Source organism: Myotis nattereri (assembly GCF_964212035.1).
Source record: "Myotis nattereri genome assembly, chromosome: 8".
Classification (NCBI taxonomy): domain Eukaryota; kingdom Metazoa; phylum Chordata; class Mammalia; order Chiroptera; family Vespertilionidae; genus Myotis; species Myotis nattereri.
Genome location: NC_138083.1, coordinates 7,671,880 through 7,695,548, shown reverse-complemented (window position 1 = coordinate 7,695,548; position 23,669 = coordinate 7,671,880). Strand labels below are relative to the sequence as shown.

General features: G+C 53.6%; 1 pseudogene across 1 annotated transcript; it reads right to left on the bottom strand.

Moving 5' to 3' along the window:
- Positions 1-275: 275 nt before the first annotated feature.
- LOC308523661 (cytochrome b-c1 complex subunit Rieske, mitochondrial-like) lies at positions 276-3,141 on the bottom strand (annotated as a pseudogene). The gene is made up of 2 exons: positions 2,296-3,141; positions 276-442 (listed from the first exon to the last, which is right to left on the bottom strand). The product of its transcript is annotated as a cytochrome b-c1 complex subunit Rieske, mitochondrial-like (transcript).
- Between the last annotated feature and the right edge of the window lie 20,528 nt (positions 3,142-23,669).

Below are 23,669 nucleotides of genomic sequence, written 5' to 3'. Positions count from 1 at the left end.
CCACACTCCGCGGCTAGGGTTTTCGTTCAGATGCCCCGGAAGTTCCCACCACTTCCCACCTTCACCAGGTCCAACTAATAGACGGGGCAGACTGCACTGGAAACGAACAAAAATGCATGTGCCTTTAGCATGAGCAGAGCCCTGGGTGGGACCCTGGCATGCAGCGCGGCCCTTCAGTTCCTCGTCCTTCCACACAGTGTAGAGCCCACAGGGAAGGCTGGTGTAGAGCCCGTCGGGGCGGCTGCGGGCGCTGGGCATTGCAGCTCTCCAGCCGGCTACGAAGACCACTCGCCTTTCTCCTCCTCACAGCCGCCCTGCATGCGCTTCCTCTTAGAGGCGCACCGAGGGGGCTTCTCAGGATTCGCAGCTCTTTTCACCCCAAAGAAAATGGCCATCAGCACGGCTTGGGATGTCAGCGCAGAGGTGGCACATTCTTCTGTATCTGGAGATTTGTACAGACTTTCATGAAACAAACAACAAACAAACAAAAAAACACTTGAAACTGTTGAGTTTCTGCCGCAAGAGCCCTCACTCTGATTTCACCTGCTGCTGTTCAGAAAAATACCGCTCATGCTCGCTTAAGAAAAATTTTACATCGTCATTTTTTCCATTGTTGCCTATAAGCCTTTTTAAGGAGCTAGAAATTAATAATCTGCAAACAACCAAAGGTGGGGGGGGGAGGGGGAGAGTCTAGGGTTCAGGGCTGGACTCTCCCCTCACCCCACCCCCACCACACCCCCAGTCTCTTAGGAAACTGTTCCTCCTGTGCTGGCTCTCAGGTGTTTATGTCTGCGGGCAGCTCTGTGGGTTTGAGCCTCTGGAAGCCCCTGTGCATCAAAGAGTTAAATGTAAATAGCTCATCTTTGCAGGGCCTTTGGCTCCCACTCTAAGTAGGTGGAGTTTGGAATCCGGGTTGAAAGCCCCTTGCATTTTTGGTTGATTGTTTTTAATTACTTCTGAGGGCTGATGGAGGCTGCTTGTTGCCTCCGGGCGCTCGTGACAGACAAGGAATGTTCCTCGCTGCCATTTGTGAGGAGCACATCACGAAGCATCAAACAGAGCAAAAATGGCAAGAATAGCAAGTGTATCATTACGCCTTCATTTAGATAGAAGATGCATAAACAGGAAGGAAATCCAACCGCATGGGCCCCTTGTCTGGATTGCGGATCAGAATGGTATTTGTAGCAGGATTTTTCTGAATTTGCTGAAGCCAATTCGCTGGTTGAAGGATGGAGGGACAGGGGTGGGGGGCGGACAGGGAGGTGCTGACCTTCAGGAAACCCAGGTAAAAGCCAGTTTAGATCTAAAAGAGAAAAAAGTCCTTGCTGGTTGTTTCTTAGAATTTCTTTCTGAGGAGAAAGGCAAATATGGAGAATAGCTCTTCCTATGTTGCAAGAACTAAGGCCATCAGATTTATCACAAAAAAGAAAAAAATAAACAGGACAGCCAGCTCAGTATGAATTTCAGATGAACAATGAATTTTTTTTAGTGTAAATATGTCCCAGGTAATATTTGGGACAGAGTTATACTAAAACACTTCATCTCTGTTTATCTGAAATTCATTTAACTGGGTGTCCTGTATTTAATTTGGCCACTTTGTTAGAGGCAAGAATAACAAACCTTGGTTCCTTATAATTCCATCATTTGTGTGTCTGAGATGGTAATAAAACACCTAATAAGATTACACAGGGGTGGCCCTGGCTAATAGTTCAGTTGGTTAGATCCCTGGTCAGGGCACGTACAAGAATCAACCAATGAATGAATAAATGGGTGGAGCAACAAATAGATGTCGATGTCTCTCTCTCTCTCTCTCTCTCTCTTTCTCTCTCTCTCTCTCTCTCTCCCTTCCTCTCTCTCCCTAAATTCAATAAATAAAAATTTAAAAAAAATTATACAGGGTGGAGCAAAAGTAGGTTTATAGTTCTGAGTACATAAAAAACAGTTTTATTCTTGTATTATTATTTATTATTGTGTTATTTTCCATACAAACAATTGTAAATCTACTTTTGCACACCCCATATTTTACTGGTGAAAAGGTAGAATTTGCCCTGACCGGTTTGGCTCAGTGGATAGAGCGTCAGCCCTCAGACTGAGGAAGGGTCCCGGGTTCGATTCCAGTCAAGGGCATGTACCTTGGTTTCGGGCTCGATCCCCAATAGGGGGCGTGCAGGAGGCAGCTGATCGATGTTTCTCTCTCATGGATGTTTCTAACTCTCTATCCCTCTCCCTTCCTCTCTGTAAAAATCACTTCACATTAACATTACAAATACATTATCAGCAAATCTTACATCGTACAAATCAACACCCTGAAGTACAGAAGACATGAGGATGGCAGAGCCTTCGTCCCAGCAGGGGCCTGGCCAGCCACCACTATGTCATCCTGGTGAACTCAGTAGGGAGCCGTGAGGTTGAGGGGCACAGGCCCCGTCCGGGTCCTGCCAGAGGCGTCATAGTGGACCGTGGCAAGGGCAGTGATATCCACTGAAATCTCCTGCATTGGCAATGGGCACGCAGCCGAGATGCGCGCAGACCCCGATCGATCAGGATGACCCACTCGGGCTTCTTCCCTCGTTCCAGGTCGTGCTGGGCTCCCTCAGGGGGACATGTCCGCGCGGCCTCCTGTCCCACCTCCTCTGGGTTCGGTGGCGCACGAACAGCAGCTTGCCTCTCGGCTTGAAGGCCTTATTCTTGCCCTCCACGATGTCGGGCAACCTGATTTCGATTTTGGACATGGCCAACGTCGGCAGGCGCTCCTGCTGGAGACAGCCTGGGAGACTGCACTCTCGGGGTGTGGGTGGCGGCCACCATCCTGGTTGCAGCTACCAAAGAGGAGAGCCCCTTCCTGCAAACAGGGGAGCGCTCCTTGGAGGACAGTCATCGGCGCGGCAGTCATCAGAGAAGTCGGGCATGGTGACGTCTGTACGGGAATAACGGACAGAGGCAGGGACATTGAGGCCCATGACGGCGACCAGAGGCCCACTCGTGGCCTGGCCGTTCAGGGACTCCCGGCAGAGGAAGGGCCGCTCCACGTCCACCGTCCGGCACGGGTGGCACCAGGGGCCGGAGCGCACCTGCCCCTGCGCAGGAGGAGGTGGATAGAACGGGCGTGAATGGGCCTGACCAGGCAGCAACTGACAACATGGCAACCCAATAAAATATATATTTTTAAAAAGGGTAGAACTTCCATTTTAAACCCTTTGTAGAGGCCAGTCATTGGATCAGGGGCTTTATAATGATGATCCTAATAAGCAACTTAGGATCATCACTTAGTAATCAGCAAATAATAAAAAGTATAATTAATATCCCCATTGCTCATGTAAGGTTGCACAGCTTGGAAGTGATAGAGCTGGGATCTGAACCCACAGTGCCTTACCTTCAAAGACTCCTCCCTCACAGACCAGAGTGCGCATCTGAACAAGAAGTGATTCCATTGGAAAACTGGAGCTGAGTTGAGCAGTCAAATTAAGCAAAAGTCATTAGTTCTCTTCCCCAGATAGGGCTTAAAGAAGTGACGGAACCCCACAACAGCCTTTGGGCCCCTCGATAGTTGCCCCTCTCAGCTGTCTGCAATAGGAGAACTGGCCTGTGGCAGAATAAAACGGCCTTTTAGGTCCCGGTGTAATTGAACGGAAATGTCTGTCCTCCGTGTTTTCACTCTCGGTTGATTTCCTCGCGCGATAATGCAGGGGTCGGGACACTCCGGCAGAGGGCCAGACGGAGAACGTTCTCAGCCTTGTGGGCCATGCGGTCTCTGTGGCAACTCCTCAGCCTCGCCGTAGCAGCAGGAGAACCGCGCAGACAGCATGTGGACCGTGGGTGTGGCTGGGCTCCTGTACAACAGGCAATTCCCACTACTCTCCAAGTAATGCGCTGTAAAGATGCTAAAAACACTGAATTAGCAAATAGTGAACCATTCTGTGTCATAATAACCTGGAAACAATATGTGTGTTTGCGGGTGCGGGGAGGCGTGAAGGGGGGATGCAGAAGGGCAGCTGTATTAGTTTCCTATTGCTGTTGTAACAAATTACCATAAACTAGTGGCTTCAAAGAACAGAAGTTCGTTATCTTCCAGTTACATAGAAGTCCTGCCCAGCCCTACATTGATCTGCCCAGCTCCAGTCAAGGCTCCGGGGAGAATTTCATCCTTGCCTTTTCCATGTCCACAGGCCGCCTGCGTTCCTTGGCTTGTGGCCCCTTCCTCCATCTTTGAAATCATCAGTGTAGCCTCTTCCAATCTCTTTCTGACTTTGACCCCCCTGCCGCCCTCTCATAGGACCCTGATGATGACCTGGGGTTCCCAGATAACCCAGGATAATCCCCCATTTCAGAGTCTGTGATCACACCTGCAGCGTCCCTGCTGCCACAGGTTCCGGTGATTAAGGCTCGGACATCTCTGGGGAGCCATCCATTGGCCTACCACACTAACTTCAGCTAGCGGCCAGAGTGGCATCGGGGAAGTTTCTTCCCAGGTCAAGCCTCAGTTTCCTCGTGTGTGAGATGCAGCCCCCTTCGTGTCATCTTTCAGCACTGGGGTTCCCCCTGTAAAGGTGTCGGCTCAAAGTTTCTGTTCACAGAACACCCACAGTCCCAGGGTCCGGAAGGCGGGGCGCGGACATGCGACCTGGTTCTCTCCCCAGGCGGACCAGCCTGCTGTGGTTTTATTTTGTTTTGTTTTTGTTGCTGTTTGGTGCATGGGCTCTTTCAAACAGAAACCTGGTCACTGCAGCGAACAAAATGGAAATATCTTGCAGTCTTCCCAGTGGTGCCTTCTAGAGCTTTCCTCTGGGGCAGAGGCTGGGATTGCCCCTGGCTGTGGGAACCAGAGGCTGGGTTCAAACCCAGCTCCACCCCTCAGAGGCCAGGAGGACCTGGGCGAGCCTCGGTGTCCTGCTCTGTAAAATGGCAGTAGTAACCACTGCCCCGCTGCACAGGGGCTTCGTGCAGAACCAGTAAGAGAGGCGATCACAGGGGCTGGCGCGGTGCATGGTGCAGAGCCAGCCCACCAGAACATGCGCTCCCAAATGCGCATTCACTGCTCACACACTTAAAAAAAAGACCCTCACTCAGCCGGTGTGGCTCTATGGTTGAGCATCAACCTATGACCAGGAGGTTCCGGTTCGATTCCTGGTCAGGGCACATGACCGAGTTGCAGCTTGATCCCCAGTGTGGGGTGGGGCGTGCAGGAGGCAGCTGATCCATGATTCTCTCATCATTGATGTTTCTGTCCCTCTCTTCCTCTCCCTTCTTCTCTGAAATAAATAAAAAAGTACACACACACACACACATAAAAGACCCTCCTCCGCTTTCCAGCATCAGTAGTTACAACTGATAAATCAATATTTGCCTTAATAATAGCACCTCTTTTCGTGCAAAGAAACACCAGAGCGTCTGCATTGGGTCAAACGTGCTCAGAGCTGCAGCTTAAAAACAAGACAAAAGAAAGCAAAATCCCCACCCGGAAAGGATGCGGGAGCTGCTGGTTTTCCGTAGGGATCTCGCTAGTGCCACCCAACAAGGAACCTGGCATTTCAGCAGCACCGCCCCTGAGTGGCTGAAGGAAGCATGTCTTTAGGTGGTGTGGGCCCAGCTCATAAGAAGAACCCCAAAGCCAACAGGTGAGGGGCCGCTGGGCGGCTTTGTGGGAGCAGAACAGTGATGGCTGGAGGTAGGGCCAGACTTCCCTGCATCCCAGGCCTAGTTCTGCCCTCCCTAGCTGTGTGGCCTCGGGCAGTAGCTGAGCCTCTCTGTGCTTTCATCTCTTTATAGGGAGATAGGCATTATGTCCGCCTTATCAGAATGCTGTGATGGCGAAGAAAGTGAATTCATGGAATGTGCTTAACCCAATACCTGGCGCCACGCTTAAGAATGTTAGCAATTGGCTGGTGTTTCTTTACATGATAAGTTGGCCTAACATACTGGCTAGGTGCATGGAGCATTTTTCATCTTGAAAACAGATGCTTAGTTTAAAAAGGGGAAGGGTGGTAGGGGAAGGAGCTAAAGGCTATGAACAGGTAGTTACTCAGCAGGTAGCACAGAGACGACACCCTCCGTATAAAAAGATGTCCAGCCCCACCAAATGCCTGTGAAATGCTCATCAGACACCCCTGGATGTCAGCGTTCACACATCATAGCGGCAAGGATTTCAGAGACTGGTAACATCTGGAGGTAGGGAGGTACGGGCAAATGGCCTGCTGGGGAACAGTGGCCTGGGTCCCCCTAGAACACCCGCTGACCCTCACTCTCGGGGAGTGAGTGGCCCCAGAAATACAGGGGCCAGTGGGTACACACACACTGCCGAGGTGCTCACACAGCATCGTCGGGAACCTGGACATACCCTGCGCGGCCACCTGGCAATGGCCCGGGGCAGGGTGAGGTGACCCTATCCGCAGGCTGCCCAGCCACCGACTGGGCTCATCGGAGCTCCCGGGAGTGACAGTAACTGTCTCTGTGCAAAGCCGCAGCCACGCTCTCAGTGCACATGCTGTGTCCTGTGGCTCATGGAGCGGCTTTGGTCATTCCTCTAGTGAACAGCTGGGGAAACGCAGGTGCTTTGGTGGCAGCACGCCACCCAGGATCTCCGAGTTCATGAGCGCCAAGTTGGATTTGAACCCACTGCCTGGTTCCAGACTGTGAGCTCTGCAACTCCGGGCTAATTGGAACCTTAGCCCCGAAAAATGTGGCCTATTGAACAAAGGAAGTTGCAAGAAAAGGGGCTATCATTACCCAATGCTACATATAAACAAATACACAATGAAATGGCATCGCCCTCCCTCCACTCCAAACCCGTTCCCTCCTTCGTCCTTCTTCCTGCCAGCACCCCACAGTGTGCTGATCGCTCATGGCGTGTCGTCCCCATAGACGGCAGCTCAGGAGAGCAGTCTCCGCTGCTCTGGGTCTCCAGCACGCAGATGGATGTTGGTGACCAGCAGGACTGGGTAAATGGTTGAATGGGTGAACAAATGAATCAACGCATCACCTTAATCTTAACCCTGAAACATTCAGCCACTAGGATGCAGATGGGGACCCGGCATTTGGTGTTGCTGACTGATGTCGAGGGCAAAGTGGGTTGGAAAGTCGTTTGGACAGCAGGAGCCTGAGACCACCCCCCCCCCCCCGAGTTTGAGGGGCAGCACGCCTGCTGCTGGCCCATTGCTTCGCACAGCATTCACACCAAGCACTTGCAGTGAGCTAGGCAACAGCGTCATAAAGCTGGAAGCTAAATTTCTTCTGGCAGCCGAGCGGAAGACTGCTGGCAGCCCGTAGCTGCGTAAATTAAAACAATAAGCTGTTTTTTGTTGTTGTTTTTTTTAAAAAATAACATTTCTAAACACGCATACACATGAATTAACTCATCACAAGACCGTCAATGGAAGAGAGAGACGCAGGCTGTAGGCCCCATACCTGCCCCAACTCTCGGCTGCAGCGAGAGCCACCACCGCCTTCCAAGGTGCTCTAGGAAGAGCGTCTGTCCTCGCGGGGATTGGACCCGAAGAGTTTCCGCCGCAGCCCAGCCGAGCAGTGAGGACGCGGGCACACGCCCTGCACACCGTCTTCTCTGTGGAAAGGGGGTTGGCTGCAGCTGTAGTTAATTTACTTCTGATTAGTCTAACCTTTCCCCCTCGGAGGAAGTGGTTTAGCAGGAGGGGAAAATGCGGTCACAATATTGTTTTATGACTGTTTATCTTCAGAGCCCAAGTGATGCTGATTGCAAATATTTATGTGCATTTTAAAAAATCACGACTCACGTTTGGAATGCACTAAGAAAATGTGAAATCAGATTTCGGGTAAGATCTAGCAATTTTGGAGGATTTCAAAGCCGTAACCAAGTTATCTGTACCAGCCCCCTGGGACTAATCGCATCAAGGCAGCAATTAGGCCAGCGGGATCCAAATGCAGAACATTACGTTCCGGTTGGCTTTGGACGGCTCGTCTTGGTTGTACATGTACATTATTAATGTCTAGTCTGGAAATCCAAGCCTCAGCGTATGTTATATTGAAGAAACTATCTCCAACTGAGAAACTTGGCATTTCTGTTAGAAACGCTGCTTTCCCCGTAGAGAAGGGATTAGCTAGTTGTCAAAGGAAAAGCTGCAGACACAGTTTCCCCACCTGCCACCGTGCGGGGGGCCAGCTATTCAACTTGGGGTTGAATTCTGTCAGTTGCACTGTAGCCATAGGAAGAGTGACTTAACTTCTCAGACTCTGCACCCCCTTTGTCAAATGGAGGAAACAGCACCCAGTGCTCCATTGCTTGCGAACTGGCCTAATAAAAGAAGAGGAGAGTTATCGACTCGCGGAAATGGGAAACCAAGGGACAGCTTCAGGCTCGGCTGCATCCGGGGACATCTGTATGTCATCAGGCCTGCACTTCCTCCTCCCTCATCTCCTTCTCTGACATTTGTTTCCCGCTGGGCACTGGCCTCTGCTACCCTATTAGGTTCTGTGACTGGGGTCTGTGAATGGAACTGACAAAGGACAGGCCAACAGGAGAAAGAGCATACAAATGTTATTTGATACTGCTATTTTTACATGGCATGGGGGCTTCATAGGATGAAGTTAGGCCTGAGAGCTTATATGTTTCTGAGACAAAGAACAATAAGTTGTGGGGATGCATTAAGACAAAGGAAAAGAGTTGGAGCAAAGGGCAGTGAAGTGTGGGGAAGGGACCAGGAGACGCCCAGGGAACCAATGGAAGAGAAGAGTTGTTTTAGTAGGTTTGTTCGTACAGATTCAGCCTGATGTGCATTCTCCATCTCTAGCGATAAGACTGTCCTCTTGCAGGCACGGGGAGGGCATCTTCCCCTGTGTGAACCACCCAGCGTTTCCACTGCGCTTCTTCTGGCCCCAGTCAAGATTTTCCTTTCTCCAGAGCGCGAGATTCCACCTTCTGTATCGGGGTCTGTCCTCTGCTCCCGGCAACAGCCGAGCTGTTGAGGGCCGCGGGAGACACGCAGCTGGGCAGTGTCCACGCGGCTCAGCAGGCGCTTCCAGGAAGTGGGGTGCCTGGGTCCAGTGTGATTTTGACATTCACTGAACATTACCATCTTAGATGGATGTGTATTTAAACTGAGTCCTGAGGCAGCAGTGGTCAGAGCAGTTCCTGGTTGGACTCGGTGAGAAGAAATGTGATGAATGACACAAAACAAACAGAGCTTCCCCAGCCCCTCTGTGAGCCGCACCAGTCCCCTGGATTCTCGGCTCCATCGAATCATTATCAGTCTTTAAATTATAGAACGTGGTTTGTGAAATGGTATGCGTGAGTGGTGAAAATCTGATGAATGTGTGCTAAGCATCCAAGAAAACTGGCCTGTTGAGGAATAAAAGGATAATTAAAAGGAGGCCCATGTTCAAATCTGGAGAAAAATGCTGAGAATAACCGCCTCCCCATTTCACAGATGAGAAGAGTGAGGCTTCAGGAACTGACTTGCAGAGTAGGGCTTTGGATCCAGGTCTAACTGACTCTACATTAGGCTCTAAACCCTCCCACACCACACCTGCTTCCCCCTACAGCATCACAGTCTCTAAAAGACTCTGCCAAGGGCATGCATATTTTCTTTTGTGATGCTGAAGGCAACATCCCGTGTCATCTCCACACAACGAAGGGAGCAATGACCTCCTGAACTTGGCCTTGCAGCCAGGTAATCCCACTCGTGCCTCCCTCCTGTGGGAGCTGGCTTTCTGGTGTGGCTCTGCAGGCGGGGGCGCAGGCCTCCACTCCAGTGAGACAGCGTTAGTCCCCACAGCCGGCAGCCCCCGGCGCGGTTTCTGTTCCCAGGGGTTGACTCCATGTTGAGGAAAGAAAAGGAAGGCGGCAGAGGATGAGAGGCAGCCGTGTGCATGGAGAGCGCTCTCTGGCAGGGGAAGGGTCCGTGCAGGCTGAAGAGCCTTCTTTCTGAAAGAATGAATTGACGTGGCGCTTACTGCAGCTTTTTTGTTGATTTCTCTTGTCGACATCCATGCTCTTGAAAAATGATAGTCCGTCTGAAACTGATACGGACAGCCTGGGTAATCGGATTGCCCCCAGTAATTGGAAAGAGGAACTCTACGATGGCATCCTCCTAAGGGGGAGAGGCAGCCCAGTTACGGAGGACTCATGGCAAAGAGTGAGGCCTGGGCTCCTTTCTCGAACCAGTCCTCAAACTCAGGACTTCCACCCCCCTTTTACTTTAAAGAGCAGACGTTAGTGAGTGTGGGATGCCCGACCTCGCTGTCACTGCCAAGGACATCAGTTTCTTGACTGTGTCTCTGTCTGGACAGCAGGTCTCGAGGCGACAGGGTGAGAAGGAAGTGCAGATGTGAGACACCAGCAGGTCCTGCCTCTGAAGTGGGGCCGTGTGTTCACATGGAGAGGCGTGGCGAGTGTGAGACCACGCCCAGGACATACTAGCACACGGTTGGCGTGTGGGGCGAAGGCAATACTTGGTCGTCGCTGCTGCTGGTATTTTGTGGCTTGCGATGGACATATCTCTATAACAAGGCAAAAAAGTGAAATATAGAAAAACATTTTGGTGATAATGTGTGGCCCATCCAATTTGGGGGAAGTATGTTAGAATCCACCTTATTTAAAATATGACACAGGCCCTAGCTGGTTTGGCTAAGTGGCTAGAGCGTCGGCCTGTGGACTGAAGGGTCCTGGGTTCAATTCCGGTCAAGGGCACATGCCTGGGTTGCGGGCTCAATTCCCAGTAGGGGCCGTGCAGAGGGCAGCCGATCAATGATTCTCTCTCATCATGGATGTGTCTATCTCTCCCTCCCTCTCCCTTCCTCTCTGAAATCAATAAAAATATATTTTTAAAAAATATGGCACAGTACTACCCCCACCCCAGCATCCATCCTAATCCCTATAACCTATGACTATGGGACCTTACACAGTAAAGGGAAGTTCACGTCACAGGTAGAATTAAGGTTGTTGCTCAGCCAACTTTCAGATGCGGAGACTATGCTGGCTGCCAGGTGAGCCCAGTGACATCACAAAGTTCTTAAAAGCGGAAGAGGAGGCATCCATCGGCCCCGTTGATTATTTTCCTGATTTCCGATCCCCGGCTCTTCATGTGTAAGCCCTTGCGATGGGTTAAGGGGGTGGAGCTTCCTGCCACCAGCTCTGTAGCCTCAGGTGACAGCTAGTGGTGCCAAAGTTGTCCTCTGTCTCCAATATTGAACCAAAAAACAATAACACCAGCACCCTATGTAAAACAGGAAATGGGTTCTTGGGGAAAGGAAAAGAATTCTCACATAGAAAGTTCGAGCTCTGTGTAGAATTGTAAAACCACGATATCCTCACCCTCTCCCTCCATTGGCATCTGCGAAATCCCACCACTCTGCTCCTAGAGAAGGACCCGGCCGCCTGATTTACATTTCAGACGCGCCGGCTGTCAGAGGCAAATCACGGGCCTCCACGGCTGGCGTTTTCCAAAAGATCAATTATGCACTGACATCTCCGCGCACGAAGACTGCTTACAGCCACCACGCGCGGCCGAGACTTGGTGAGAATCTGGCCTTGAGCGCAATGCGGAAATCCATGCTCAGATGGCTGGGGAACGAAGGCGTTCCGAAGGTCTCTGGGCTGCGAGGTGGCTGTCACTGGCTTCCTGTGATGGGTGGGGTGTCCCAAACCCGAGGAGGTGGCCCTTTCTCCTCCCCTTTCCCTGAGCAGCTCTGCTGTTAGCTTTCCAGGTGGGAGCCACCACCGCCACCCTCTGTCCCGGGATTCAAGGGCTGGGAGGCTTTGGAGGTGTCCCCAACAGTACACCCCCAACATCTGTCAGGAGAGACGTGGCTCATCAACAATGGCCACGTGATGGCTCCCACAGCCTGTGCCGCTCTGACACCCAAGGCATAAATTAAATCCTAAGCGAGCGCTTCCTGACAGCGCGTGATGACAGGTGTTGTGAACGAGTTGGCACAGGGGCCACTGCCCCACATAGCGATTGTCAGTCATGGCCACCCCTCGGCCCCCTCCCCCCGTGGGGACGGTGTCTAGCCGGCAGGAGAGCACGCTTTGCTTATGTGGGTGGGACCGGCTCCCACCTGCCTCGGGTCCCACGGGTGACATTGTGGCCCCATGGGGTCATCGCCTCTCCCACCTGTGGCCGGGCTGATGGCTGCAGGTGTGAAGTCGGCGCCCAGTTGCCCATACAGGGAGCACTTCTCATCCCATCCTCGAATCGACGCCTGGTTTTGATTCCTGCTGCAGCCACCGAAGCGCCCACTGAAAGTGACAGCAAGGCAGAGGCATCCCAAACTGAGCGGAAATCCCGGAGGAAAGAAATCACATGTGATATTCAAGAAACAAAAGGTATCAAACTGGCCGTCCTGGGAAATGTAGAACTTCGTTGGACTTCCTTACATGTGGGTTACAGTTTATTGCACTTTTTTGAAGTTGCATGTAGCAGAATTGCAGATGGCTAGTCCTCGGCTTCCCAGAACCCCCCTCCACCCTGTAGCCAGGGTGTCTCTTCCCTCTCTCCATGGCTCCGGCTGGCGGCTTTCCGACCCCAGCCTTCAGGAGCAGGTGACAGCGCCTCGCGTGAGAGCTTGGAGAACATGCTGGTCGACCTGGCCTGCCCCAAGCGGCCCGCGCCCCCGCAGACCACTTGTCACAAGTCTGCTTGCTCCCTGTCTCGGGGGAAATGTACAGCCCTTGGGGCAAGAACCCTGTGCAGATCATTCACCAGGACAGTCCCCGACGCCTGGCGGGCGCCTGTGCCAAACGAGATCTGTGGGTGGGCATTTGCCGAGTGAAGTGAATGGCTGTGGACACCAGGCGTGCGTGGGCCCTTGGCACCCCTGCCCCTGCCCAGTGGGTGCTCCTCTGCTCAGAGCCTTGGAGGCACGGAGGCCAGGGGAGTGTGACAGCTGCCAGAGTGCATCAGGGTCCTGTGGGCCCGCAGAGCCCAGCAGCCCCGCACTGTGTCCTGTGCTCAGCCTGGTCTGCACCAGCTACAGTGGCTGCCGCCATCTCCGTGGGGGGCGTTGTCAGGAGAGCAGGTTGAGGCCGGCCAGGTCACCTCTGTGCCGTCTCTCCTACTCTCTGAGGGCAGAGCCCGGGTGGAGACTGCACGGCTGGGCCCTGCCGCCCGCCTGTGCACACTGAGCCCTGGGAGGGTCTGAGGAAGGGCACCGACCCTCTTCGACAGGGGCTTGGGAAACGCGCCAGGAAGGAGCGAACTCTCCTTTCAAATGTCTCTCCGTCTCTTACTACAACTCCATGGAGAAGAGGAGGGAGCGGTGAACGTCAGTCGGGGAGTGACCCTCAGGCACCAGCGTCTAAGGGAGAGTCCAGATTGATTAACTAGGAAGGCAGTTGTTGAGTAAAATTGCCTGCGCCGTGCCTGAGCTTAAAGCCTAGCTGTTTCATCTCTAAATGCCCTCCTAACTCCCCCGCCCCCTCTCCAACTGGCGGGGGGGGGGGGGGGGGGGGAGGCAGCAGGAAGTTGTCATCCCAGACCTCCACGTTCCAGTCCAAAATATTTCCTTGGCTTGGCTGCCTCGAGCCTAGCACTATGGAGGGACATCCCCTCCTCCCCGACGCAGGCTGGGTCTTCCGGGAGGGCCATGGTCCACAAAAGAGGTCGTGTGCATCCAGCTCTGTCCAATAGGACTACAGTGTGGGCCATGATGGACTCTCCCATTTCTAGCAGCAGCCGTATAGAGTGAATAAAGGAACAGGTGACATCAATGTTTTTATTGTGTACTAGAGGCCCGGTGCACGACATTCATGCACTGAGGGGGGGGGGGCGTCCCTCAGCCCGGCCTGCACCCTCTCACCATCCAGGGCCCCTCAGGAGGTGTCCACCTGCTGGCTTAGGCCCGCTCCCTGCAGGGAACGGGCCTAAGCCAGCAATCAGACATCCCCCAAGGGGTCCTTAGTGCTGCTGCGGAGATAGGAGAGGCTCCCACCACTGCCCCTGCGCTCGCCAGCCCTGAGCCTGGCCTCTGGCTGAGCAGCTCTCCCCTGGTGGTCAGTGCTCATCATAGTGACCGGTCGTTTCGCCATTCAGTCAATTTGCACATTAGCCTTTTAGTATATAGGATAAAATGTATGACATGAAATCTACCATCTGAACCACTTTTCAGCATATAGTTCAGTAGTGTGTGTATTCACACTGCTGCCAAACAGATGTAGGCGATAGTAACTTTAATAATGCAGTATTTAACCCAGGCTATTGCGAGCATTATCATTTCAACATCAGTTGTTCCTTAAGTCTTTGCAAACTGGTGTGTGTGTTCACACCGATGGCACACCGCCATCCAAGCACTAGATTTTCCGTGGAAATGCTCACCTCTGCTTAGGTTCTGCCAGTTTCCAGTTGAAAAGGCGGACGGACACACCCAAGGGGTTCCCAGCACACTGAAGAGTTTCCAGTGCCCTGGCTGTCAGTCTTTAGCGTGAAACTAATTGAAGTTGGATGAAGTTAAAACTTCAGTTCCTCCATGTCACTGCCAGCCTCGAGTCAGGGCTCCATAGCCGCACGCAGCTGGCGGCTGCGCTGCTGGACGGCACAGGTCAAGAGCGGCTCGAGAGCCAGCGCTTGGGAAGTGGCCGCTGCTGTTGTTCCTGGGAACAGCAGAGCGAGAGGAAATGGAAAGTTCCTCCCCCTTGACCCGACCCTGACAGTGACTGGAGCTGGGAGGGTCCTGTGCCCACCCAGCCCCAGCCCGGGGGGCCAGCCCACCCACCCACCCCACCCCCACCCGCGAGAGGAAAGGTCTTCTCCTGGGCGCAGGGGCTCCTGCACAGAGCCGCGCACCCGAGGTAATGAGGAGAGGCTGGGAGAGAGGCTTCAGACTGAAATTAAGACTCACCCGCTCATTTTACCCCTGGAAGATCATTTCAGCAACTTCCTCCAGGAGATTGTGAAGGGAAGTCATTCTCCAGAGGAGGGGGAGGAGTGACCATCCACGAGGATCCCAGATGCCGCCCTCCGCCCTGGCCGGGAGGGCGGGGGGCGGGGGGGTGTTTATTGGGTCATTTAACCAGGTTCCTGTTTTTAAATCTCCTTTTCCACGATGAGTTGTTGCCCCTAATTGTTCCCATGCTCATGGGAGGCAGCCCCCAACTTCCTCTGCAGCCCCACGTCAGGGTCGGGGCGGCTCCTCCAATTGCCCGTGTCCCGCCTGCCCCTCCAGTCTCCAGGGCAGGCCCATTCCCACATATGCTTCCAGAACCATCTTAATGGCGGGCAGCAGCGCCCAGCTGACGGCATATGTCTAGCTGCTCGCCGGGGTTGGCCAAGCGTGCAATATCGCGTTACATGAATGGGAAGGTCAGTCCCAAACAAGCAGCTTTTGACAAGCGCCGGCTTAAGGATTTGCTGTTAAATGGGGCTGCATGCAGGGGGGGCGGGTAATGGGCTTCTTGTCCAGCCCTCTCCTCTGTCTCCGTTCTGCATTGATTAGAAAGTTTTCTGTCTCCCAGGACAACGCTCCTCCATTAAAAACGCCTTTGCAGCCACTGGGGTTCCTGGACCCAGATCAGCAGCTGGCCCGGAGCAGGGAAAACGTGGGTTCAGGTCTCCTGATGTCTGGGAGAGCCCTGCTGTGGCCAGAGTGCGCTTGGGGGAGCCCCACACGGCTCACAAACACATTTATGCTCCATTAACCCTGGGCAGGCGCGAGGGGCAGATGGCGGCACCGGAGAAGGGGAAGGAGGGAGGCTGCGCTGCTCTCACCTGGCCCCGCGCTGGAGAGACGATAGACGTGGGCAAACCCACGGCCACGGCCCACCTGCTGGGGCATGACAGCCCACCTGGCCCAAAGGCACCTGCACAAACTCCACTCCGGAAATCAGAGGGGACAGTCAAGGCTCGCAGCCAGCCCCGGGCCTGGAGAATGTTCCGGACATAAACCAAAGTGCCATTCAGGGTGCCTTTTTAATGACAGGACAGGACATTTACTGAGCACTTTGTAAGCCCCCGTGCTGAATGGAGGGCATCACATGGACAAACTGAGTTAACCCTCTCAACAGCCCCGCGAGGCCAGTGCCACACCCACCGTAGAACCGAGAAAATAGGGCCAGAACAACAGAAATAACTTACCAAAGATTTGCTTCAGCCAGTTTCCCTCCCTCCTCCCTCCCTCCTCCCTCCCTCCTCCCTCTCTTCTTTCCTTCCTGACAGAAGCTGCTTTTTAAAAAGCTAACAGCGTAAACATGAACTAGGTAAGACATGAAAGTGTCCCAAGCCTGTGCTTTATTCCTCTCCTCGTGCTGCTAAGCGTCCGGGAGTGTCAGGTGTGCAGTGTTTTAGTGATAACTCATTCATTCAACAGCATCCCGTGAGATGCAGTACCTGCCAGGTTATGCTTTGGGCGTCAGTGAGGGTCTCAGGGTGGGCACTGCTGACACTGGGCCGGATCCTTCTCTGTTGTGGGGGCTGTCCTGTGCCCTGTAGCATCATCCCTGGCTTCTACCCACCGACACAAGTCGCAACCCACCCCCACTGTGACAACCAGAAATGTCTCTCGACGTTGTCACATGTTCCCTGGACCAACGCCGCCCCGACTGAGAACCACTGTCCGGCCCTGCCAAGGCATCAGGGGTGAGTTAATTAAATCTTTGACCAAATATAGCAGACTGATTTTTAAAAATCTTTTAAAATATATTTTTATTGATTTCAGAGAGGAAGAGGGGAGAGAGAGAAACATCAATGATAAGAGAGAGTTATTATCAGCTACCTCCTGCACGCCCCACACTGGGGATCGAGACCACAACCCGGGCATGTGTTCTGGCCAGGAATTGAACCGTGACCTCATGGTTCATAGGTTGATGCTCAACCACTGAGCCACACGGGCTGGGCGCAGGCTAATTTTTAAGTTGATAATTTCGTATGGCCCACAAAAGTTGTTATAAACATCCCGTGGCCCTTGGCAGATAAAAGGTTCCCCACCCCCGTCCAGAGACACAGCAGTGTGGTTCTTCGAGGGCTCTTCCCTTAGCGCCTCATCCTGGCCCTTCCGGCATCCTGGCCCTTCAGCTCCCACAAGCCTACTTCACGCTGGTTGCATCAGATTCCAGAGTTCAGTGGTGTCAGAACTCAGCGAGCCTCCCATGAGCAAACATTGGGGCTGGTTTCCGCTGTTCCCCCATGCGTATCAAAGCCGAAATTGTTCACACCTACATCTGTGCGCACACATTTGAGTGTCTCTATGGGACACGTCTGTGCAAGGAAAATTGTTGGATCAAAGGTGTAAGCATTTAAATGTTGGCTCCAAAATGCCAACATCCCCTCCAAAAAGAGGGCTGTTCCAATGTGCCCTTCACCAAGAAGCCATCGAGAAGAGCATTCTAAAAGGGAATTTGTGGAACGTGCTGGAAAACAGAAGTTGTGCCGTGTTTCATTCCGAGGGGCTCTTATGTCTTCTGCTTACACCTCGCTGGTAGCATTTTCAAAACCTGTGTGAGCATAACTACTCAGAATGGGCGCCTAAAGTTTTCCAGTGTGAGCTGGACAAGCTTAGTGTCTGTGCTCTCAAAAACCAAGTCACTGCATAAACTAAGAGGGGCCCTGTGTTCACCGATAGCAAACCGTATGCAATGCTTTTCATCGTGCTCAGCTCCCGCCACCGTGTACCTGGGGGGTCGCTCCATCTCGGTGTATAAAAAGCCTCATTCTCTGTCTAATGCACCGAGCGTTCTGTGGAGCGGCCGCTTCGTGCTCTACCTACTCAGCCCCGGACGGCGCACACTTTGGTCGCGTCCAGTCTCTCGCTACTGGGAACATGCTGCCAAGTCTATCCTGTGCTCACCTGTCTCACAGGTGGGCTGTATTTGCAGGGTAAATTATCCGAGGTGGGGATGCTTGGCCAGAGGCTGTGTCTTTTTAATTAAGAAGTCTATTGCCACCCTAGCTGGTTTGGCTCAGTGGATAGAGTGTCGCCTGGGGACTGAAGGGTCCCAGGTTCTATTCTGGTCAAGGGTATGTACCTTGGTTGCGGGCACATCCCCAGTAGGGGGTGTGCAGGTGGCAGCTGATCAATGCTTCTCTCTCATTGATGTTTCTAACTCTCTATCCCTCTCCCTTCCTCTCTGTAAAAAATCAATAAAATATATATATTTTTTAAAAAAGAAATCTATTGCCTCGTTGTGCTCCCTTGGAATTGTGTGAGTTCATACCCCGAGTAGCCTGACACACTTTCATCACCACCTGAGACCCATCTGTGTCAACAAGTTCTTCCACCAAGTCGGGGCGGAAGGGCCCATTAGCAGCAGAAGGCTCCAGGGGTCCAACTTGACCCGGTGCCTGATTTTAAGGCCCACGGAGCAGTGAATGTTCGCCACGGCTCAGGGAGGGGTGGTGATGCCAGAGGCAGAAATGCAGAGTCTCGTAACGAAGTGCCAGGTCCAGTTGTGTCTCCTCCGGAAGACAGATGAGGACAGAGAAGTCCCCTTCTTGGCAAAGCAGCCTCCCAGCCTGGAAGGTTGGGGGAAGGGGAGGGAGGAGGCAGGGAGGAGGGAGGACAAGGGGGAACTTCCCTGCTGGCCCAACTCCCTCTGTCTCCATCTAAGAGGAGGTTAGCCCAGGGGGCGCACCTTCAGGTCCCCACTCCACCAGCACTTGGTAGAAGACCTGTTGACACAGATGGGTCCCCAGTGGTGATGCAAGTGTGAGCCACAGTCTGCCCATCATCGGTGGCGGCCAGGACACTCGGGCCAACCAGCTGGCCATCGCTAGGCTCGGGATGGACAGGCCGGTGGCTGGTCTTGGGAATCTGTTCAGCATTTTAAAATATGTCCTCAGATTTCCGCCACCCCCCCCCCTCGCCCCGCCCCTTGCAGCAGAGGAAGGCTGAGTCCATGGCTTCTGAGACTGGCTCTCCCCCTGGATGCACCCTCCGGGGGAGCCGGCTGCCATGTCGTAAGGACACTAAGCAGCCTGTGGAGGGCCTGGGGGGAGGGGCTGAGAGACCAGCAACCAGCACCCACTTGTCAGCCTCAGAACTGGACCCCCAGCCCCAGCCAAGCCTTCGGTTGACTGCAGCTTTGGCCAACTTCTTGATGTAGCCTCGTGAGAGACTCGGAGCCAGAGCTGCTCAGCTAGCCTTCTCCGGAATTCCTGCTCCGTGGAAACTGGAAGAACGGTCCGTGGTGGTGGTGGTTTTAAGCCACCGAGGTCACACAGCCGTCGGTGACGAGTGCCTGTGACCAGGAGAATCAACTCCTTGAAGAGCCCTTTTGCCGGCACCTTTGCCTCTTTTCATGTCTCATTCCTGCAAGGAGGCAGAGGTCCTTTCCAGACCCCGAGGTGTGGGACGGAGAGAAGATTGTGAAGTCTCCCATGAGGCCAGCATGGAGGCGGTGTGGCCATCACAGGTCAGCAGGGTTTGTGTGCTGTATTCTCCACCTTCACCACCACCTCGTCACTTTGGGGCCTGGGAGCATTCTGTGACTTCACTTACTCTCACCTGTCTCATCTGTCAAATGGGTTGATAACCAAAGGCCTGGTGTGGGCCCAGAAAAGCTCTTAATGTCCCTTTAAGCCTTGAGCACCAGGCTTCTATATGTCTTACCTCACCTATCTGCCACGCGTCCATCCATCCACTCAGCAAACTTACATTGAACACCTACAAATTCCCAGGTACCATACAAGGTGCTAGGGTTGCAAATGAGAACAAATAAACGTTTTTATTATCAAGAGAATCCCATTCTGACGGGAGAGACCGACGGGTACCATGTGATGTGATGTGGCTGAGACAGGGCTGCAAACTCACAGTGAGGAGAGAGGCCTCCTCTGCAGGGGGAGGAGCACAGACATGACAAGCGACTCCTGGGTGGACACCTGCTGCTCAGGGACCACAGAGTCAGGCAGTGTGCCAGCCTCCTGCTCCGCCGTGAGGCCTGGAAGTGGAATCAGAGAAGCTCTGGATGTTAGAACAGACGTCCTCACAACCCAGCGGGCCACAGGTGCTAAATAAGACCCAAGACCATACAGATCCTTCACTCCTTACCTTGCCTACTTCTTCCTGCCCCAGGGCCTTTGCACACAACGTTCCCCCTCTGCGGAGCTCACTCCCGTCCCACCCCTCCCCCAGCTCAGGGAGTGGTGAGCTCCTCATTCTCTGTTCTGCAGCCTTTGTTTCCTTCGTGGTACTTCCCACGTTGTCCTCATGCTATCTGCTACTGTAGTTCCTCTTCTTTTTTCTCTATCTTCCCTATCGTGATGTGAGCCTCACCCACAAGGGGAGGAACAGTGTCTTGTGCACCACTGTAACCTCAGGGTCACAGAGTACCTGGTACTGAAGAAAAGAGTTGGATGGAGGAATGAATGAATGTGTTAGTCAGTGTATATTCTTTTTTAAAAAATGTTTTCATTGATTTCAGAGAGAGAAAGGGAGAGGGAGAGTTAGAAACATGGATGAGAGAGAATCATTGATGCTGCCTCCTGCACGCCCCCTACTAGGGATCCAGCCTGCAACCTGGGCACGCCCTGACCGGGAATCAAACCTTGACCTCCTGGCTTATGGGTCAATGCTCAGTGTATCTTCTTTTCTCATTTATCTTTACATCTTAACTTCACAGAATTGTTGGCCTCATGATTGCCTGCCCATCATCATCACCCCACTCCACCCCCAGACGCCCACCCCTGGTTTCTCCTTACAGGCAGCCAGGCCCATCCTTCTGTGCGTGGGGGAGGTGCTGCCTGCCCAGCCAGGATGTGAATGAGGAGGGTTCTAAACCAACGATGGCGATCCACGCCTCTGCTCGGTGGCTGGTGTAGGCATTTGCATATGGTGCAGCCCTGGCCAATCAGATTTCAGGGGAAGCCTCCTAGGACTAGGACGCCGCTGCCCAATCTGGAGTGTGTTCTGGAATTACTGGGCATCCGGTGAGATGCTGACTCAGGTTCAGCAGGCCTGGGTGGGACACGGGTGACGCTGCTGGTCTGTGGGCCACACCTTGAGTTACGAGGTCCTAGGGAGTTTCTGGGAAGGGTTTTCCTCCCCTGTAGAAAGAGATGCACAAAGAGAAGCTGTCTTCTCTTGTGCTGTTGGGCAAGCAGCTGCAATTGTGATTGACCACAGCTGGATAACCTGGGACAAAACCAACATGGGAGGGGGCAGGGCAGAGAGAAATACAGAAAGCCCTGGGTCTGGATGACAACGTGAGGTCTTAACCAGCCTTGGAACTGCTCATGTGGGACAGTAAATGCTGATTGAAAAAAAAAAAAAAGAAGCTAATTTGAGTTTGGGACTCTATTGCCGTCCAAAGCATCATGACCGATGCTTTACATAACCTGGCGTCGAGCATAAAAGATTGACCTTTGAACCAGTCCAATCTGGGGATTTATCTCTGCCCCTTGGTGGCACTGTCACCCCTCAGCCTTGCCAAGCCTCAGTCTCTTGTCTATTCCACGGGTGGTTCTGTCAGTGAGAAAAGGCATGTGAGCTAGAGCCCTGGGGCACGGCCCTGTCCCGTAGGCCACACACGTACTCTTTGCTAATCGCCACATTCACAACAGAAATAAACAGATGACGCTAACTTTATAATCCAATTTATTTAGCTCAAAGTAGGACCATTTCAATATGCAATCAATTTAAAGACACACATGTCCTCTCTATTTCTTGGTGCTGGGTGTGCATTTTACATTACCACGTGTCTCCTTCCGACCAGCCGCATGTCACCTGCTCAGGAGCCACGTGTGGTTGTTCCTGTTGAAGAGAGAGCCACGGAGAAGACACTCGGGTTTCCAGACACAGTGACTCCCAAGCTGGGAGCCTGGTGGAAGGTTGCTGCTTAGAGCCCTGGTCTGCAGGAAAAGCTCGTGGGGCGGCAAACGCAACATTTTTCAGCAGCCCAATTGGGACTTAGCAGTGATTTATTCAAAGGATTTCATCAAGTGATTGCTGTGAATTCTGTTAGGGCATTTCAGAGTCCCCCCGTTGTTGCCTTTTAAATGCCAGGTCCCCTGCTCAGTAGCCTCCAATAGCCCCTGTTTCTGCTGGGTTCACGCTGAACTTCTGAGGTCTCCCAGAGCCGGACCCCTTCTCAGCTCACCCACTCCAGCCCTCCCATTGCCCTGGGTCAGTCACAGCAGCTGCAGGTGTGGGGGCTGAAACGTTTAATATCGTTCCTCCCACCTTCTACGTTCCAGCTGGGCTATGATCACAGTCACATAGACAGATTGACAGGAGAAAAGCAAAGTGTAACACATGTGCACGGGCATTCACCTTCTAAGGACAGTGAGGTCGCCCTGGGAACGGATGACATCCTGGGCCTCAGGAGTGAGCACGGGCGGGCGGTGTGCAGGTAGCTGAGCAAGAAGGGAACCCACATGGCGGCACATTCTTGCCGGGCAGCTCAGACACAATGAGCTAGCACAGGACTGAGCTGGCAGGCCGGAGTCCTGGCTGCAGCGGGCGACCGTTTTTAGGGGATCCAGTCAAGCTCCCTTCTGGAAGCAGGTTTCCTCTCTGAACCTCTCAGGCAGGAGAGGGGAGGGGGGGGCGGTTAAAGTTCTTTCTGAATCTTGTTTCTTAATAAACCGCTTAAAATCAGTTCCCCAAAGGGCAGCTTTAGGGTGGCAACACTTTGGTCCCCTTCATAGGCCAGACCCGTGGGTGGTCAGAGAGGAGGAGAGGTGGGTGGCGGTGCAGAAAGGAGGCTGGGAAGCGTGTGGGTGGAGTCAGGCGGCTGAGCTCACAGGCCACAGCTACTGTCAGGGAGCAGGTTTGTGCGTGCCATCTCACCGGGCTTTGCGGGAGCGGCATGAGGTAATGGGCCGATGGTCCTGTGTTTGCCTGCCCTTTCCCCTTTCTGTAAGGGCACCCGGCCCCTCTGCCTTTGGGGTCTGCACTCGGCCGTGTATCACTGTGGTTCTGGTGGGTGCTGCCAGTCCCACAGCCCACTCCTCCCTGTGCCACTGGGAGGCCCGGAACCCAGGCCTGGTCAAGCCTAATGCCCCCTTCCCTTGGCACCCGGGACCTGGGAACTCGGCACGTGTCAGGGGCCAGGCCCCTAGAGCCTTCGCTGAGCTCTGTACTGAAGAGGCTGGGACAGCTGGGAAGGGTGCAGGCGGAGCTGGTCTTTAGCAAGCCTTGCAGCTTGTGAGAGCGGCCTCTGCGGAAGATCACGGGCTGACGTGCAAGAAAAGGAGAGATGGGGGGCGGGGAGGGGGGGGGGGAAGAATGCTCCTTTGAACCCCTGGATCAGCCGAGCCTGAAGCTAGACCACCATGTCTCTCTCCCCTTTCCTTTCAGGAGCCTGTTTGGCATCCTTACCTTCAGCCGCTGGGGTTGGAGTTCTGTCACATGCAACTGCAAGAGTTCCCACCAGGTAAGTAACGAACAGCCCCCACTGCGTGGTGAGAAGACGGAGGGGGCAGAGGCGGAACAAGTGCCCAGGCCATAGGCGGCACTGAGTCCCCAGCCCTGGGCTTTTCCACGCTCTCCCCACCCTCCCCCACCGTTGCTGGAACAAATTGCCACGGACTTGGTGGCTCACAACAGGAAGTTACTCTGTCGCAGATCTGGAGATCAGAGAGCATGAGGAGCACCTTGGGCGACGATCAAGGTGTCTGCATGGCCCAGGCCTCGGGGCTCTGGTTCCTTACCTTCCCGGCTTCCTGGGCTGCGGCTGCGCTCGGGTCTCGCCTCCCCTTCACGTGGCCCGCTTTCTGTATGTCTGTCTAATCTCCTCCTGTCTCCCTCTTGCACGGGCCCACCTGGGCAATCCT